We start from the raw sequence: 20,336 nt of genomic DNA, 5'->3' as shown, positions 1-20,336 counted from the left end.
GAAAGAAAGAAAGAAAGAAAGAAAAAGAAAGAAAGAAAGAAAGAAAGAAAGAAAGAAAAAGGGAAGGAAGGGAGGGAAGGAGGGAGAGGAAGAAAGGGAGAGAAAAAACAGGTAAAATCAAATTTAAGGAAAAAAAGGTAAAATTAATTTTAATTACACATTTTAACCCAACTAACTTAAATAATCACATTTTAATTGTAATCCATATAAAATTATTACCGACACTATTATATTTATTTTACAAATAAGTCCTTCAAAATCTGCATCTGTCCATATGTCTAGCACATCTTAATCAGATGTTTGATTAGAAATATGTGATCTTTATCTAGATATAACAAAATATGCAACTTAAAAGCCAAATCTAAAGTTATTCCAAATTTAAAGGTATTGCAATCATTAAATCCAGCACGGGTTTTTAAACACAAATTTACTTTTAAAAAGGTGTAGCTGAAAGACAGAGTGCCTAATTACCCATGGAAAAGGATCTGAATCTGCTCCCCAGAACTTCAAAAAAATTTTTTAAATATAATTTACCTATTAATGTCAAAAGTAAATTTACTTTAAAATTGTTGTAATCTTAAAATAAAAATTCTGTTTATCTGTTGCATTAGCTGAATTTTAAATGTTGAACCACCACATATTTCTTGGGCCTCCCTTTGCTGGATAGCAGAGGTTTAAAACCCACAAGTTGTTTCTTCCTTCAGACATTCAAAGATAGCATCATTAACTTTGCCAACTCCTTATAGATAAACCCTCAGGTCTGGCCCATATCCCCAAGCTGAGCAGTGGTCTCTAAAAGGCTTAAAGCTTTCTGAAAAAGACATATCAGAGAATGATCATTCCCAATGCATGCAAACACATGAAAACTACTTCCGAAGACTTCCCTTTCCCATGATGACTTCTGGTTTGTGTGACAGCTCCATGCCTCAGGGAAAAACTTCTGTGCTCTGAACTCCTATGAAAATGATGCCTGAAAGATAAGCAGTATTTTAAAAATACAGGGCCGGGGATTTAGCTCAGTGCTTCTGCTTCCTGTCTTGCAAGTGCAAGGACCGGGTTTGATCCCCAGTACCAAAAACAAATGAATAAATAAAATAAAAATATAAATACAAATGAAAGCCTATTCTTAGAAATGCAAACGAATGGCTCAACATATATAGTATTAGATGATAAGGATTTAGTTATTAGTTTACCAACCCAAAGCCAGCTTATTGAAGTAACCCAAAGCAATAAATCCTCAGTCATCTATTATACTATCTGCTGTGACTACCTCTAGGACATTTCTTCTCCTTAATCCCTTTTTTTACACATATATAACATTATAAAGAAAAAGAAGATATTTCATATTTTTTTGTGTCAGAAAGGAGGTCCTGTTTTGTTTTTGTAATGACAGATGAGAGAGGCTTGGGAAAAGATTCTTATATATTGATTTTTGAATTTAAAATTTTTCAGTAAGAAAATAAATTTTCAATGGACTTTCAGACCATATGGAGGAGATTTTCCTTTGTAATAGTCTCTTTATTAATATGATTATATTAATATCACTAACCCTTTCCACACAAACATACATGATGGTATACTATTTTTCTTGTGACCTTTTTTCAAACATAATATATTTTAAATTATATGTTTTATATACAACCACTTACCTACAACCTAAAATAAACAGCTTTTTTGATCAGATTGTGAGTCACTTTTAATGGTTCTGAGGAAGTCTGCATTCTTTGCTCAGAATGTTATTTTATCAGTGGCTTACTTTATGAATCACATAAAAGCACTGTCATAGAAACAGTACATGGTACAAATGCAAATCACATATATAATTAAAAATTTACAACTCCATTGTTTTTTGTTTAGTTTTTGTTTTGTTTTGTTTTAGGTACCCTGGATCAAACTCAGGTCTCTGCGCTTGTGAGGCAGGCGGCAGAACCACTGAGCTAAATCCCCAGCTACATTTCCATTTTTAAAAAAGAAATAAATGACATGGATAAATTTTATTAAACATTTATGATGAAGATATTTTATGTTGTTATGGATTAAGTCATTGAAACCTAGGGTGTGTTTCATACTTATCTCCCATTTCAGTTCAGAACAGCCACATTTCAAGTATTTAGTAACCACACATGACTAACAACAGTAATTTCACACAGTATAAGAAAAACAACAATCACAAGAAAACTTGGGTGTAGTTCCTGCGATTCGTGTTACTTTGTTAGGAAATTGGAACACAGCACAATATCAAAATTATTTTTAAGTCTTTTTATTTTAATTTTTGTATATTTTCAGAAAAAATTACATAACTCTAAGTATTTTCTAAAAGTGGGATTGTCCCTCTAGAATGCATTAGTTTTATTCTTTTATATTTTTGCTAACAGCAAATTTTCAGGACACACTTACTAGATCCACACAGCAAAGACAGTTAAATATCCTTGCTTATAGTTTAAATGGGTCCTTGAAATTAATTCACATAATTATGTATCAGTGGAAGGTGGCATTGGCTTCTCCTTTTTTTTCAAAACATTAAAAAATTGTCAATGGAAAATGAAACGAATTATTAGAATGACAGACTCTGAGTGGAATGTATTTATGTCTGTTTCTTCTATTTAAATGCATGATTTTTGCCAGTGTTGAAAAATCTACCCCGTTAATCTCTGTGACTTAAAGAATAACATTTTATAGCATAATTCAGCAAGATACTGGGTATGCTACAGTCATATTTACAAGAAGAATATATCCACGAGCTATTACATTGGTATGCACTGGTGCACTTGTCTGCCTATGTTATATTTTTCCTCCATGTTCAATGGTGCACATCAAGTTAACAACCACAGTTTATTATCTAACATATTGTGTGATTAATGGGATAGCTCATATTTTAATCAGATATAGATTTCTTTTCAATGAGTCTTCTCTCCTTAAGCAAAATGTGGTCATCGAGTCTTAACATTTTACAATAGTTTTTTTTTTTGTCTATTTTCCTTTCCATTTATTTTTAACAAAAGTGATTTCAAGTGAATATTGTAAATAGTTTTAATAAATCATCTTGTGATATCTCTGTTTTAAAAGATCTATTTGTTTAGCTCTGCAAGAGTGCTTTTGATTAGAAATTAGCAATTGTGAAAATAATTACCATATTGTTGACTCTTCAAAAAGTCACATGATACCTCCTTTCTCTTCTTAGCACTAGAGTGTATTTTTCTACTTTATTTTGCCTATCATAATTTTACCTCAGAGTCATTTGTGGACAGTCATTGAATATTTTGTTTAATCATAAGTTTTTTAAAAGGGATGATGTTGGAAATAAAGTGTTTGTAGATGGGGATGGGGGGGTGAAGGGAGGGCAGAGGTAAGGGGAAAAAATGAGAAGCAAGACTTGCCATGTAGAGGTACAAGATCCCAACAATGAATGTAACTGTACTGTATCCCTAAAATGTACCAATAAACTCAATTAAAGCTGAAAAAAAGGGATGATGTTATATTCATTTTTCTATTATATAATAACAAGCAAAGTGATTTCAATACAATACATGTTCCATGAAATATCTGCACTCTATACATGAATCATTATAAGATCATGACCTCATTATTAGTCAACAAATAAACAAAGTGGTTTAAACCAATACATAACCATAATAGCTATATGAGCTCTTATGTTACACCATAATAATACACAATGGTCACTCTGTTCTAGATGTTGTATACATTAGGTGAAATATTTTAATCTTCCTTTAAAGAGAATTAAATGATATGACCTAGGCATTATGAACAGACCCCCTGCATAAATGAAGAAACTGTAGTTTTGAAAGAAAACATACTTTTTTCAAAGCAATCAGGGTTCACATATATACTTGTGAAGTAGCCTAAGTGGAGCTCTGAACAATACTGCTCTGGAGGCCCACGGTTTGGAGAATCTTAGGTGAGAAGGTTTTTACAGAGCAGGGTTCCTCTTTCTGGGGATGCTTCCACAAGATGATATGCAGAAGACAATGAAGCAAATATAAGATAAAATACATTACCATAAGTATAAGAATGTTGATAACAAATCACTTTTTTTTTTTTAGTAACTCTTCTACTGGTATTTAGTAATTTTGTTCTTTTTTTTTTTCTGAGTAAGTTTTATATTCCTGTCATGAAATATCCTCCATTGCTCTGATGCATGTATCTTTTATAGATTCTAAATCATCTACTTTTTCTGATATTTGTCTTGAATTTTATATTTAGTCAAATTTAGAAGACCCACTATTGATTTTTAAACTCTACCAGACAGTTGAACTTTCTCACTAACCAGAGGCCAGCTTATTTGATTAGTTACTTGCATTCATTTTTTTTTCTGAGTTGAAAGATCATTTACTATCAACTTGCCACAACATCTATGAAACATCTTCCTGATGAAAGCAGAAAAACAACCAAAGTAAAGCAGTAAAATATGTACACAAATACAAAGTCATTCTCCTATACTTTCCTTTTGAGTATTTGTTGAATTTATTTCTCTTAAGAAATTACATAATATACTCCTTTATCTACATTTCTGTGTGTGTGCACCTGTGTGTATTTATGTGTTATGTGTAAAATTTGCCTTGTCTAAACAAGTCATATCACAAAAACTAGGTTAGAAAATATATAAAAAGGCAAAAATCAGAGCAAAAACATTTCCTGTATCTCATACAGTAATGTGTGGTCTCCATATTACAAGCACCACTGGTTTGTTTTAGGGACCCTAATTCCTTTAAATGCCTCCATCTGGAGAAGAAGGGAAATTAGAACATCCATTTTCTGCTTTGTCCCTCTTCATCCCTCGCCAGTCCCAAATTGAACAATGCACTTGAATTTTGTATTCAAAGATGTTGTTAGTTCCTAAGTACTTTGGTTTATTTTCCATAACATAGAGTAAGAATTACATTCGGAAGCACACTGGCAGCTCTCAAGCATAATCTGCTCCCACAAACAGACCGGACAAGTGGTTGTGACTAAGTGTTTCCAAGTGAGCATAGAATGATTTGCTTGCCACAGTTCAAATTTCCATCAAATGGGGCTCTTCTGACAATTATTACTTATACCCTTGAGTAGGACTCCAACAAAGAAAGAAATACTTGGGATTTGAATTTCTGAGTACATAATCAGAGATTCCCCCTTAAGTAATGATGTTTTCAGTATGCAAAAGAAATGAGAGTAGAGGATGAAAGGTTCACAGGAAGACCGGTGCTTCTCAAGAACAATTATTTCACCAAAAAATGTCACCTCATTCTCAGAAGTCTTTCAGCTAGGCCTATGAATTAGGCCAGCTGTACAACTCCCTTATTTCCTACCTAATGCAAAGCATTCTCAGTTTGACTTGCTCAGCACTTGAGAAGCCCTACTTGTTTCCTGTGCATACTCTTTTTCCTTTCCCCAATGTTCATTCTTTAATCAGTCATCATTGGCAACTTCTCCTTGTATTGATTTATAAAGAATTCTTTGCAGAAACATAATATATTCCACTTGGAATAGCCATTACTATTATTACAACAATGCCAGGGGGAAAGCAGCAGCATCACGCTCTCAGCTAGATATCTAAAATGCATTGCCTTAAATCTCCATCAAAAAGCTGTGCCATGCAATTTTTATGATCCCAATTCTACAAAGGCAATCTAAGACTCATATAACTTAACTAATTAAATGTTACTATGTTCGTAGGTGAATGAGTTACAATCAAGTTAGATATGCAGATATGCGGCTAAATGTTACTAGAGATACATATTCTAATATGTACTCTTTATCACCACACATCTAGCCTCTAGATGTTCTTCATTGTTTGAGCCTGAGTACCTGCATCAGAGCGTTAGAATACTACATGGTAGGAGGCATATTCCAGAATTGCTCTGCAGCTGGTCAAAAGATATCTCAGAAACACAAAATCCACCAATATGCATCATGAACCGCAAATGTTATGTCCCCTTTCTTAAAGGTGAGATTAATTTGAGTAGAGCAAAAAGGAATCCTAATGGGGGGAGAAATAATAACCACCACAACAAACCAAGCCGCTTAGCCTAAATTCAAAGGTTCTTGTTAGTTCAAACAACTAATAAAGAAAATGGAAAGAATATCATTTGCCGCAATTTTGAAAAAGAGGAAAAAAAAATCTTAACTTTACAAATAGCCCTAGCTTCATATCTAGCCAAGCAAGCAGCAAGGCAGAGGCAGATAATAATGTGATTACTCTGGTAATGATATGCATTAGATACATTATGGGAAACAATAATGCTCCCCACTGAATGCAGTCAATCCAGTTATTGATTTTTCTTAATGTTAAAAGCGCTAGTCTAAAACTGAAAAGAGATACCCTTTATGTATTCTCTTTCCCTTTCAGTTTGCAAGCCCATACATCCTTTGATGCAGAGTAGTATACAAGATAATGGAGTAATGTATATCTAATCTGACACCTACTGAGCCAGGCTAATGTTTTAGATAAAAACTCCTAGGATACTGCTGCTCACGGAAAAAGAAAAAGAAAAAGCTATGTGTGGCATAAAATAATCTAAACTTTCCTTCTGTTTTGGTTTGGTTTGGTTTGCTAATGCATCCTTGCAGGTCAAGCATATTTCCCTTTTAAATCAGGATGGTAACATAATAATTAGTCCACAGACTAGGCCCAGCTGATAGGTCTGCTTTAAAATCTTCGACTTCCCAGGGGTAATCTTTTAGGTTTCTAATACACTGTTATTATAAGAGACAAAGTTACAGGACACATGAACCTGGATACTGGAGCTACTTCTATTGTGAAAATCACATCCCTTACACAAATACAAACACAGTTCTGTCTAGCCCTCATGCTATCCATACTTTATTCTTACTGATAATACTCAGAAGTACCTGGAGTAATGTCTTTCTAAAGAACATCAGAAAAAATATTTTAATAAATGCCATGCAACATGGCAAATCCTCATTTCTTATCATTTATCACAATAGAGGTTTTTTAAATCTTTATTAAATATTATATCATGTTGTCTTTGTCATGTGAATAATGAAGTAAAAAATAGACTGATGTCCAAAGTTCCTTATATGACTGATAAGTTCCATCAGAAAAAGTCAAACAATGTATTTGTACCAACATTTGGCTGATGTCTAAGACTCATTTCCTTCATTCATTTCATGTCTTCACCATTTTTTCACTCTACAGCAGAATAAAAAGTACTTCCTCTTGACATTTTCACTTGGCCAATTTCATTTAAGCTGTCCCCAGAGCATTTGTCCAGGGCCAACATACCTATGATTAGTAACACAGAAAGTGGAAAATGTATCAATAGCTTCCTCTATTTAATAAAAGGGTATGATGTGTCCATTTCCAATGTAGTTTTTGATATATTTTAAGAGAGAACACTGAAAAGCAAAATGTAATTATATTTTATCTATATGCCTAAAATGAGGTCTTCTCTGGGTATTTTAAAATTGCAAATAATGGGAAAATTATTGGATTTTTTTAAAGATCTATGCACATGACAAATTGTTAATGTACATATTTCCCATTTGGGAAATGTACTTAAAATCATTTAAGTACAATAAAATGTTTTGTTGTGGTGTAGAAAAATAAACAATTATAGAAATTAATTATTCAGTTTTTCTAAATGGCTCAAGACCCATTTAAAATTATTTTTCCCAAATTTTAATAAAGAGATGTGACACATAAAGCACTTAAGATAATCAATAGTATTTTTCCCCTGGGTGCACTAAGACAAATAATTTTCCTTTTCTACACATAAACTTTTTGAGTGACAGACATTAGGATATAGTGTCATTTAAATGACAATAAAAATAGAATTTTTCTGTGGTGACTCTTTTTCATGTTTGTTTTTTGTTTCTCATTTAATATTTGAAAATTGGCTTTAAAGGGGCTTCTGTCACCTCTCTTTGGACAAAAGAATTTTGAGGCCTCTTATTTATGTACTGATGCTTATCATTTAATGACCAAGTTAAATTCCTGAACCTAGGTCCTTAAATGAATTGGTCTCTGAATAAGGAATTATATATAGGATGTACATTGCAATATTCATAACAAAGAAATGGTCAAAGGAAACTCCAAGGATAATTTTGCCTTTATTTTCATAACTCTTACATGTGGTACTGTAATGTATCACAAAAACATAAAACTAAACTACTGAACTATAGAATACAACCAGCAAAAACTAGAGTACTCTATAAACAAGGTATACTATGAAAAAAAAAAAACATTGAGGCTCTATAAACAACATATACAGAACTGTACCCAAAAAGAGACAAGTTCTATGTCTGAGTAGTGGGTCTAAGTCCGAACAGTCATTACACAGGTGGTTAACTGAGGTGTATCTGTGCCTAAATTACCAAAAATGCCCACATGTAAGAGCCATTTTCTACATGGTTTTTTGAACATTTATCAAAATTTGCACTACGAACATTAGATATTTAAGTATTACAAGTTCCTATAAGTTAATACACTTAAAACGCAGAAAGTAGAAATTAATTTCAAAGTACTGTCAAAACAATAGTGGTGATTATTTCTTATTTCCTTATGCCAAAAAAAACATTAAACAGACCTGCAATAAGGCCAAAAGGCATTTAGAGAATTACTGCTGTTATTCTGTGACAAATCTCTACTAAAAAGGGGAAACCATATATTTTTCTACAATCTGATAGTATTAGTCATAATATATGTAACTTAATTATTTTTGCTTTACTTATTTCTTGTCTGTTTCTTAGGTTAACAAGAAATTAAGAAATTGAGCTTATTCTATATTGCATCTGTTGGTTAAATTGTTGATCTCATCAAATAACCATTCTTTGATTGAATTATTAGTTTATTATAAAAATATATTTTATTTAAAAGTTTTATATCCTTAATATTGATTTCACACTGTTTAATTGTGCTGTATTTTATGAATCACAAACACTTCTAACCATAGTTTCTTAATCTGTAAAATGTGAATACTAATCTACATTTACTACGTTGATATCTATTTATCAGGTATTTAGCACTTTGAGGTTTACACAATCCATTCATATTATTTAAACCAAAGCATGCCCAGCATTAGGGATTCATAAATAATGATTTATATCATTAATCTTCACAATTACTGAGAAAAACTAAAGTTGTCATCCTCCCTTACTTAAAAGTAAGAAAAAATAAATGCAAAAATAATTAATATGCTTATCCTTAATAGAATGAAGAACTAGAATTCATGTATCCTGCTCCTAACTCCAAATACTCATATATTGGATCCATCCATATTCTATAACTTCTGGGGAAGTAGCAATGAACAAATGGCCTTGTTCTCATGAGGCTTATGCTTTCATAGAAAGGAAGTAATCTAATATGCTATCTGGTAGAAAATAAAAGTAAAGCAATCTAAAGGCTAAAAATTTCTATGGATTAGAATAATAAATAATTCTCTGTAGGGCAATTGATGAAGTCATATTTGAGCAGAGCTCTGAAGGAAGTAAGGGACCAAAGCAAGGTATTGAAATCTTATTTATTCCAAGCATGATTGGTTTGTTCTAAAGACAGCATGGAGAGGAGCGGGAGAAGGGCAAGGTAGAAGATGAGATCAGAGCAGAAAGGTTGGAGATGACATCCTGCAGTGTCCCCTAATTCCTGTTTCTTGCACTGTTTTCCTGCTTCTCAGAGAATCAGTACAGTTTTATTTTGTATTACAGGGACTATTTTCTAATATTCCCCTCTTTCATCTTACACTTATCTAGTGGTCTCTTTCAGTGCTGCAATAATAATATAGAAGGTGAAATTTGTAATATTCCTCCAATTATTTAACTTGCCCATTATCACAGTGAAATTGTTGTCAATAACATTTATTTTTTGAGATGAACAAGTGCCAACTGGTGCATTACTGCAAAAATTAATGAGGGGACTCACTAACATATTTCCCTGTTCAAAAGAGATTCAAATAGCCATATATATCTCGAACCTATAAGAAGACTAAAATAAATTTGCATAATAGACACAAAATTGATGTGTTCCACAGCAGAAGTCAAAAATCCATGAATATCCTCTAGATAGAATTTATGTGTATTTATTAATTGAAATCTTATGTTTTCTAAAATTCAATGAGTTATAATAGAGCCAAGAAAATGAAAGGTTCAGAGACTCCATAGAATCAGATTACCCAGAGGAATATTTTGGACATATTTTAGTTTTCCACTGATAGTCTATTTCAAAGCTCTGTCCATTTTGTAGATTTTGTTAAAAAAATCAATGACAAAACAACTCTAAACATACTTCTTCCTTTTTTATTGGTATATGTTTGTGATGTATAATTCCATTCATCTTGAGAAATTAAAATCTTAATTGTCGGGGATTTAGCTCAAGGGTTCGGTGGCCTGCCTTGCAAGTGCAAGGGCCCAAGTTCAATCCCTGGTACCAAAAATAAAAATAAAAATAAATACATAAAAGTAAAGTCTTAATCATTTTAACTTTTCTCCCCCCCCACACCTCTTCCCCTTTCCCCAGATCCCCTTCTAATCTCCACATAAGGAAATGGAGATGCTGAAGGACCAGCTGGTTCAACCAGAGACATAACATCACAGATTTGCAATTCTAATCTCTTGTACCTTGCAAATTTCATTCTGCCACCTACTACTTAGAATAAAAACTGTATTTTTTTTTAAGAGTAGGAAAAATTTACTGGGAGGAAGAAAGCTTCTGTATAAGAAAGACAGAAGGGGGACCGGAAAGTGGATTGCCTGCTCAGCCGACTTTTCAAAGATGTTTTATACAGCACGGCCATGTAGTGAGGCAGTTACAAAGTGGGACAAAACTATAAGACCCAATGGAAATTTAAAAGGTGGGCGTGAGGTGGGACAAAACCCTGATGAACCAATAATATTACAACTGTAGCCACCCAGGTAATATTGATTAAATGGGGATCCAATGGGGAAACATGTCACATAGAAAGCATACGAAGAACTGAGAAAGGATTTTCAGTGGAAAGGGGTGGGTCAGGGATCTTTCTTGGAAGATCTTTGCCCCCCACCCAGGTGATTAATACCTATTTAGAATAGCAATTACTGTTATTTATCCCCAGGGAAACCACAAGGGTGTAGTGTAGTAGTCTTTCTCCTTTTACAATTCTGGCCTTCAGTGAATGTGTTGATTGTTCTCCATATTGTTGACTCCACCTGGAATGGCTCTGAATAACTGCCTATAAGATATCTAATTAACTTATCTATCTACATTATTTCCCCCTCTGAAGAAGTTCCCCAACAGCTGTGAGGGGGCAAAAAGTGAAGACTGTTCTGGCTACTTCTGACTGAAGAGGGTCATAGTTGTGGTCAACAGTCAGAGGGTTTATCTAACGTCCCTCTATAGGTGCCAGGCAAGTAGCTTTGAGTCTGGAGAAGACAAACGCTAAGTTACACTTAAGAATACATTGACCAAATACTAAGGTTAGCAGAACTGCTATGAATATAGCCAGCAATGATTTCCACTGGAAGAAATTAGGAACAGCTTCCCACAGAGGATAAGAATGTCCAGGGGACTTCAGAATCCCACATAGAAGCTGTATAGTTTAGTAGTTATGGGCTATTTACAAGGTCGATCTGGTGGATACCAGTAAAAGAAATCTAGCACATTTGTCATTGGTTCAGTTTGTATGACTGCTTGGAGTTTGGCATCCTCTAGGCAAGAATAAACAAAACTTTTAAGAAATTAGAGCATGAAAAATCTAAGCATGAGCACACTAGAATGGAAGGGAAGGTTGGAGAGGAGTTCACACTTAGACACTGATATAGTGAGTGATTATAACCTATTACCTCTTAGACTCTTTTATTGATGGAGGTTATCTGTAAGTATGATTCTTTGTCATAAGTCACTCTAGTTTTAGCTGTAAGAAAAAAAGAGAAAATTTGAAGAGCATATCTTACTAAGACATTTAAAACTATATCTGAGCTCATAGATTTTACCATAGTTTTTTTCCTAATGATCCATAACCATGGTTAGCTACCTGTGTGGCTGGAAACTGACAGAAGGGGCCAGCAATTCGAGCCCCTTTTCATATCTAGCTTTTTTACTGTGGTATTATTTTTGTGTCTCTTTTGTATTTTTTTCTTTTCTGCTGGGTGTGTAAAATCAAGTTAAAGTGAAACCTATGTCAATCAATATGAGCCTCTTGCTGTCTATCAAGGTCACTTAAGTTTCTTCAGGCATTATTTTGGAACCATGCATAGAGCCTCTCAGTTCCTCTGTCCGTGTCAGCTGTCAGGATGGGTCATGGCCTTGCTTGACCATGTTTATGTCAGTGAAAGCATGGGAGACTTTTCCCTCCTTTGGCACATGGTAAATTTGTCCTCTAGTGTCTGGCAATCTCCCTGCTGAGGAGATTGGGTGACTTACCAAAGATGTAAAAATCCCATAGAAAACGTTCCCTTGTGTCATGGATCTTGTAGACCTTGAGGGACCAGGGCCAAAATATTAGATGTCCTCATGGCCAAGTTAACTTTCTAGTTTTGGTCTTCAAACTTTAGTTGTTGAATACCCAGAAGTGATCAGTGACAGTAGTAGTTCAGTAAGAGCAGTGAGCTTAACTATTATAATTTTGTCTGGACATTACGCACTTTGAAGTATAAAGCACAGTTACAGGAGCTGTTATTTTACCAACCATGGTCAATTAGTTGAATCCTTGCAGAATATTATCAGATAACAGTTATACATTATATAGAGAAATTCAAGATCAAGAACCACACATAGTATTTTTGCATGACATCCATGATGACCTTGTCATGACATTAAATGTCCATCTTTATATGGAAGTCTTTTAGTCAAACACTCTATTTGATTAGAAGACATTACTTGACATATAGAAAGCTATTATTTGTTATAGTTTAATGGTATGTCATCTAAAGAGAACATACCTATCAGTCTATAAATGTACCCTAGAAGTTCACACTGCCTAGCCTCTAATTTTAGTGTGTGACATTGAGCATCTCTAAGTGTGGAGACACATATAACATATACATCATATAATTTCTTGAGAAAAAGTATTATTTGACTGGTTATCTCATGCTTGCTGGACATGTACCTCTTGTCACAAGTCGCTGGAGAACAAGAAAAAGGCAGGCACCTGAGTCAAAAAAGATCATTACCAAAACAATATCTTAGAAGACCTGTACACCTGGAATGTATTAATGGTATTTAGTAAACCACAAAATAACAATGAATATTAAAAGTCCAAATAAAGCTCAAGCTAGTTCAACATTAAAAAAAAACAAAAAAACAATACTACCATATAGCACTCTATAAGGCCATAGTCAGAGTTCCAAAATTCACAACCTCTCAGCAAAGGTATTTTTCTCCCCTACACACATAAATGATAAAGACCATGACTGGGGGGGGGGCGGGTCAGGTAGCTTTTAGTCTATCAGAGATTTGTCTTTTACATTTGTCTAGAGGTATGTCTTACTAGTAAAGAGAGCAGTCCAAACCTGCAGCTCAACTCTTAATGGAGGCTGAAGAAAGGGCTCTGGTGGCATCATTTCAGATCACTATGAGACAGAGGATATCTGATGATCACTAACAGAGTTCCCCTTTCACCTCACTGAGGAGCCCAGATAGGGACTAGATGTGGAGATTTTCTGCTGATTACCCAGACTTAGGAGCTAGGACATTTGGGTATCCACCAGAGAGTAGTCCTGGCCATGACCCCTCAATTGTCACCTCAGTTTTGCTAGTTCCACACAGAGATCTATCTCTGAAGGGAACCCAATTATCTATCTGGTCAACATTCTACCTGTCACCGGCATAGATGGGAATTAGGATTCACCAGAGGGCAACTGAAAAAAATCTATCCTCTGTTTGAGAGTGGCAGATTCCCTAAAGGCAATTACTGGCTCACAGAGTGACCACTGTTTGGCATTCTAAAAGGACATCTTTGAAAAGGTAAAAGCCTGAACTTTTATAAGACACATTTTACAACATTTTTAAGCAACTAAATCCAAATGCCTAAGTGCAACATATATAAAATAAGAATAAAATGTAGTTTTAACTAAAGAATATGCATAAGAAAAATAAGAAATTTACAAACATTTAAAACAGACAACTTAGCCGAGGATTTAGCTCAGTGGTGCCACCGCCTGCCTCGCAAGTGCAAGGACCCAAGTTCGACCCCCGGTACCAAAAACAAAAACAAAAAACCAAAATAAAATAGACAACTTAAAATTAAGGAACTTTTGAAATAAAAGCTGAAACAAAGGCCAGAATTTATTAAACAAAAACCAAAATCTGTAAAACAAATGTTCAGAGTTTATGAAAAGAATGTTATAATCTATGAAGTAAAATGACCAAAGTTAAAACCTTGGAAATAAGACTCTTACCTCCAACCAGTAATCTTGGTGAAAGACCTCCAAAATGATACAGGAGGAAGAGATGTAACTCCCAAACCTGCTAGCTATCTGAAACACGAGTTTGTGTTCTCTAAAATCCAGGAATGAATCTATTAACAATGGAGGTTAAGAGTAGAAAAAATTTAGTGAGAAAAATAGCTTCTGTCTAAAAAGACAGAAAGGGAACCGTAAAATGGGTTACTCTTAAAAGCTGTATTTAAAATCTTCTGTGACAATAAAAATGCTGGGCTCAGATAGCTGTCACCTCCTTAAATCACAAAATGCAGTTAAATAAAAAGTATGTGAATACCTATAAATAAAGATGCTGAGAATGTAAGGATATGCTCAGAAGAGAAACAGAACTCTACTAGGACCAGGTTTTTAATAAAAAACATTCTAACAAAAACCTATATTATATAAATTTTGTGTGGTTCTTTTTCAATTTTACTTTAGGACATTTGACTTAATTTTAGAGAAAAAGATATGAACTTTGTTAAAAAAATAAAATCGTTTTATATATTGTTTATTTCAAGTACAACACCTGTAATAGTACACTGTATAACACATCTCCAGTAACCTTGATCATGCAATATCAACATACTTTTTGATTTACCATTAATAGGTATGAACCACATCATAGCAAAGCAACAAAGAATCACTTCCTCATTCCTAACACCTTAAGTTAGAAAAGTTGAGTGAGCAAGAACTTCCACAAATATCAAATATTTTATCCATAGCTAGAAAACATTCAAATTTTTGTCTATAGCTGAAATAGTCTACATGCTGGCCAGCTATCACACTGAATTAAATTTGCAAGGGTCACATCAGGAGTAAAGAATACTGTCCAAATAAGTAATGCAGTAGGAATACTAATTCACTCAAAGGGGTTTCAGTTTTCCCTTCAGCTTTATCTTTTCTTAATGATATTGTCAGAATAAAATATCAAGCTAAGCATATCTCACTTAAAACCCTTGTTTAAGCCTAATTTTAATGTCTCATAAAATCACTACTATAAAAAATAAGTATCTACATTGAGGTTTCAACCATATGTTATCATTCAAATAAAAGAGAATATTATTTGTATACAGGAAAATATTGTATCCCTAGGAAATGTCTTTGCCATTTACTCACCACAATTAATTCTCAGAATGTGGTAATTTTAGTGTACTTACTAGCCACAGGGCAAGAACTACTGATTTGAATATTATAATTAGCAACTGTAAAAATCCTTATCAAAATTCAACACCATACTCTGATAATTCCTTTAATCAAGTTTCCTTTTACGATACCTTCTTTCTGGCCACCTACCACTGATTACAGCTGGCTCTTGATGTTCTCAGCTCTGGTTCTATGGTCAAAGGCTGGTCGTAATTTTCTAATAAGGAGAGTCACCTACATCCTGAAATTGTCAACATTTTTAAAAGATTATTGACATTCTAAAACGTTTTCTTACTGCTTGATTACTGAAACAGAGAATCAGTGAGAAAGAACTTTGGGCATTGGAACTGTGCAAACTTCATTTAAAATTTTGGATTCTAATAATTGTATGAAATAGTGCAAATTATTTAATCTCACTGAGCCCCACCTTCCTCAATGGTAACAGGTTAATAATGTACTCTACTCATAGCAATATTGTTGGCTCAAATGAGACAGCATACTTACAGAGGTGGGTAGTTGGTAAGTACAATATATATCAAATCTTTCTGATATAGAAATGTATAATATAATAAATTGTACATATATATATATATATACTTTTTCATTGAGTGCATGTCTTCTATGAACATTGTACAAATAATCTGAAATGAAACATCCCAAGTAAATCTGATGTAAAAGAGTAAGTTTAGATTTTAAAAAGTAACTACATTCTCCAGCTATTTGAGATGAAGTATTACACACTTTAGATAATTTGGTTAAGTTTGGTTCCATATGTTCAACCTATGTTATTCATGATACTGCTTCCTATCCATTCTATATATCCATAAAAATATCTCTAAAACTTAGTTTGACTCAATAAATACACATTGAGAATCAAGTTGCATAAGAATACTAAGTACTAAAGAATGAAGAAAAATTAGGGAAACATCTGCTAAAAGATAAGTAACACTCCTTTGAATTTTTTTGTACTTTCATACTAGTTTTTTACAGCAAAGATATTATAAAATGTATGTTTCACTTTACTCAATTGGAAAAATGACACTTGAGGTAACTTATGTTTTTATATTCTTATTTTTGTCTGTAAATATGTTTATTTTCCCTAATTTTCAATTATTTTTCTAATTAAAATGTAATTATTTTACCTTTGCACTTGTTAAATATTAAAGCATCACAATCAAATATATTGACTGGAGGTGATGTTTTTGGAATGAAAAGAATGTTTCTCAATGCAATTATGTAAGTTTTATCATACAACTAATAGAGAATCATTACAAATATAAGGAGAACATTAAACCTGGGCAATATCTAGGGCCATATCATGTTTATTCCAGCAATAAATTCAATTTAAGTATGCTCAAGTATTTTCTCTCCAAATGTGATGGGAAATTTTTTCCCTAAATGGTTATAATCATAACTGCTAGCCGGGCGTGGTGGTGCACTCCTGTAATCCCAGCACTTGGGAGGCTGAGGCAGGAGGATCGCTGTGAGTTTGAGACCAGCCTGGGTTCCTGAGTTCCAGGTCAGTCTCAACTACATAGTGAGACCTTGTCTCAAAAACCAAAAAAAAAAAAATAATAATAATAATAACTGCTATATTCAAAATATTTCTTAAAATTTACTTTGTGATTCCCAAACATTGGAAAAATGGAATGGAAAAGATATACTGAGAATTTTCTGAATCAGAATATATGCAAGATAAAAACTGAATACTTTCTAAATGTAAACTATAAATTTGAAATTTGATTTGCATTGCCATACAGAATGATAAAAGATATGCTAGATTTCTCTTAGCTGTCAGGATTCATTTCCAGTAATACAAAATTCTACTACAAAGTTAAGGTAAACTTGCCAGAATGGACTTGTATTTAAAGGCCATGCTTGCACAACTGCTAAATGTACCACACAAATACACATATATGTCACGCAAAATTGTGAGTCAGAGCTTGTGTATTTGAAGAATTTGTGTGTGTGTGTGTGAGTGTGTGTGTGCACGCTTGCCTAGCAGCTGATATAATAAAAGACAAAAGTGCTAGGAAAAATGCCTTCACTCATAAGCTTTGGGTAAAGAAAGTGACTATTTCATTATACTTTCAATTGTCATTTCAAAGCCCTGTCTTGAGTGTCTTAAGGCTCTGCTAGGTCTGTGATATAACTAGATGGAGATCATTCTGCTGTGACCAAGTTACATCTCAATACAGAACCCTCATTTTTCATGTCTCTTGCTAAAAAACAAACAGTGAGCTCCAGAGAAAGACACGCAGTTAGCTGATATGAACCTAGAGTAGAACAGTGGCATTTTCAGAAATGAAATCAACATTTCTCAAAGGATTCACATCTTAAATTTTTATCTGCAGGGAGCTTTCTAAAAAAATCTTACTCTTTGAGATAGAACCATGTTTTATCTCCCAAGGCAATTCAACAATAAGCTGTTTGTGATGCTAGTTTAAATGACAATTTGTGGGGGCAACAATTATTTTCTTCTGAATTTCTTACTTCATAGCTAAATATCTTGCTTTTGACATGAGCGTTTGTGTTTAAAGTTTATATACAAGTAAAATTCCAAAGACAATAATTCATATGTAATCATCATATTTCATATGAATGACACCTGGGATATACAAAAGGTAAGTTAATTGTTGGCTCCTCATATACATTTAAAATTTATCCAGTGGGAAAGCAAGTCCCTTTATGATTTGGTATGCAATAGTTGTACAGTAACCATACACTGCAAAATTCTGTCTTGATTCAATACTTAGATTCCATTCATTTTGTTTTGGAGCTTCTTTTCATCTAGTAGATAACCTGTTCAGACAGAGACAGTGTGGTTTGGCTTGGCTCTTTCTCTCTTTTCTCACTTTTCCATTTTCTCAAATAATTTGCTGTTTAAAAGGGAAAAAAAAATCTCACCAAGGATGAGGAATGCAGAGAAGAGAAGTCAGGACAGGGAAGTCTTTGCTCGCTGACTGGGTCAGGCAGGTATCAGAGCATCCATCAGCCTCACGGAGTTCCACAGAGGTCTCCTTTCTAGTTCTCTCCCTGCGTCTCATGGCCAATTCCCCATCCTCAGCCTGGCTCTCTGGATATTCACAAGCTAGATTTGGTGCGGGAGTCCCTTGATGCTCTCAGTGGGTCTCCCGGGCAACGCTAGGCTCCAGTTTAGATCAGTCTCTATAGTGCTCAGTGGGAGTGTTGTCATTTCTTGGGTATCGCCTCCTGCTTTCACACTTTGTCCAGCCAAATTCAGCTGTAGCTTTCTTAGTTACTCAAGAATTTCAAGGTTTCTCAACTTCAAGACATACACATGAAACCCTCCATGCAGTTCAGTTAAAGAACTCCTTATCTCCTGGTAGAGAGATGTGGTCTGTCAACTAATTTTTTTCTAGGAAGAAATCGTTACTCACAAGCATGGAAATAATCCTCATATGTCTAGTTTGATCATTTTTCCAACTTGTATTCATATTCACTTAAGTATCTAAGAATTTAGTAGTCTTGGTACCTGAGTTGAGCTTTAGTTTTACCTTGTTACATTTACCCATGTAAACTGTATCTGACCTACAGAATTCAATACAGTACCGGACTCATAGCAAATATTTACTTAATGTCAGTTGTCATTATTATCATTAACATGATCATCAATAGAGTTCTTACATTGTAGAGAGAAAGGTAAAACATTCACTGCTCACGTAGTCATGAAAGTTCATGAAGTTTTGTCAAGTCAACAAGTAAAAAGGATCCACATGTTCCTGAGTAGATATCTGAATAAACAAACTGTGGCATATTCCTACAATAGGATATTTTTCAACAACAACAACAAAAAAACTGATGCACAGAAAATAAGATGAATCTCAAAATAATGAAAAAAGAATCAATATTATATGATTCCACTCATACAAAATTCTGTAAAATGCAAACCAATCCACAGTTAGAAAGAGATAGTTCTATGCTCAGGAAAGGAGCTGGCAGAAAGGGAAAAGTAGAAAGTGTACAAAAGGCATGATAAAATGTTTAAGGATGATGAATGTATTTATTAACTTGATTCTGGTGATGGTTTTCTTGGTATATGTGTCTCTATTAGAAAACATAAATTGTATACTTAAAATATGTTCAAGTTATTGCATGCCAATTATATCTCAATAAAGCCATTTTTAAAAGTTTGAGAAATAATCACATGAAAAGTAGAGCACTTACTAAAAGATAGGAAAATTCTATTGTACTTTCTTTGGTGTCTTCACATACCAAAGGGATTCAAATAGTCAAGATTCATATTGTGTAAAAGGCTTGATTCATTTCTTATCCCATTCAGTTGTAAGTATGACTATATTTTTATTGCTAATTTCACTACAATATTCTTAATAGTTTCTATCTGATTTGTGTTGTAAGTAAACATCACTAATATTTTTTATTTACTTTCTAATTTGCCATTTTGATGGAATTTAATGTATATTCTGACAGCTCTTCAGTTGATTCTCTTGGTTTTCAGGGTAATCTATTTGAAAATTTTACCTTCTAATATACTTTATTCAGTATTTTCACTGAAAAGTAGCAAGGAATATTTCAGTCATGGTTGTGCTACCAAAATTTAGTCAAAACTCTTTTATGTTATTAATGTATTCATATTCCTATGAAAACCTATAAAAAGAAAGATGTATTTGTGCCATGTGATAAATGTCCATGCTGCTCTATACTAGTATTTTTAAGACAGTTTCCTCACCATATGTACCTATGTGCTGGATGGAAATTACAATGTAACCATCCCTGTGCATAAAAGCTGAAAATTTTGCAACACAATTCATTTTAAAAGAAACTTTATATATCTTCAGGGTCTCATTTGTTTTTAGTTT

The 20,336-nt window shown here is 33.6% G+C and overlaps 1 long non-coding RNA gene across 1 annotated transcript; it reads right to left on the bottom strand.

The window, feature by feature from the left end:
* Positions 1–862: 862 nt before the first annotated feature.
* LOC104864192 lies at positions 863–15,724 on the bottom strand. Its single transcript, XR_780782.1, has 3 exons — positions 15,646–15,724; positions 11,773–11,843; positions 863–970 (listed from the first exon to the last, which is right to left on the bottom strand). It is a non-coding gene; the product is annotated as an uncharacterized LOC104864192 (long non-coding RNA).
* Between the last annotated feature and the right edge of the window lie 4,612 nt (positions 15,725–20,336).

Source organism: Fukomys damarensis, unplaced genomic scaffold (genome assembly GCF_012274545.1).
Source record: "Fukomys damarensis isolate Sample0158 unplaced genomic scaffold, DMR_v1.0_HiC HiC_scaffold_36, whole genome shotgun sequence".
Taxonomy (NCBI): Eukaryota; Metazoa; Chordata; class Mammalia; order Rodentia; family Bathyergidae; genus Fukomys; species Fukomys damarensis.
The sequence above is the reverse complement of the archived record's forward strand: the minus strand, read 5'-3'. Positions and strand labels throughout refer to the sequence as shown.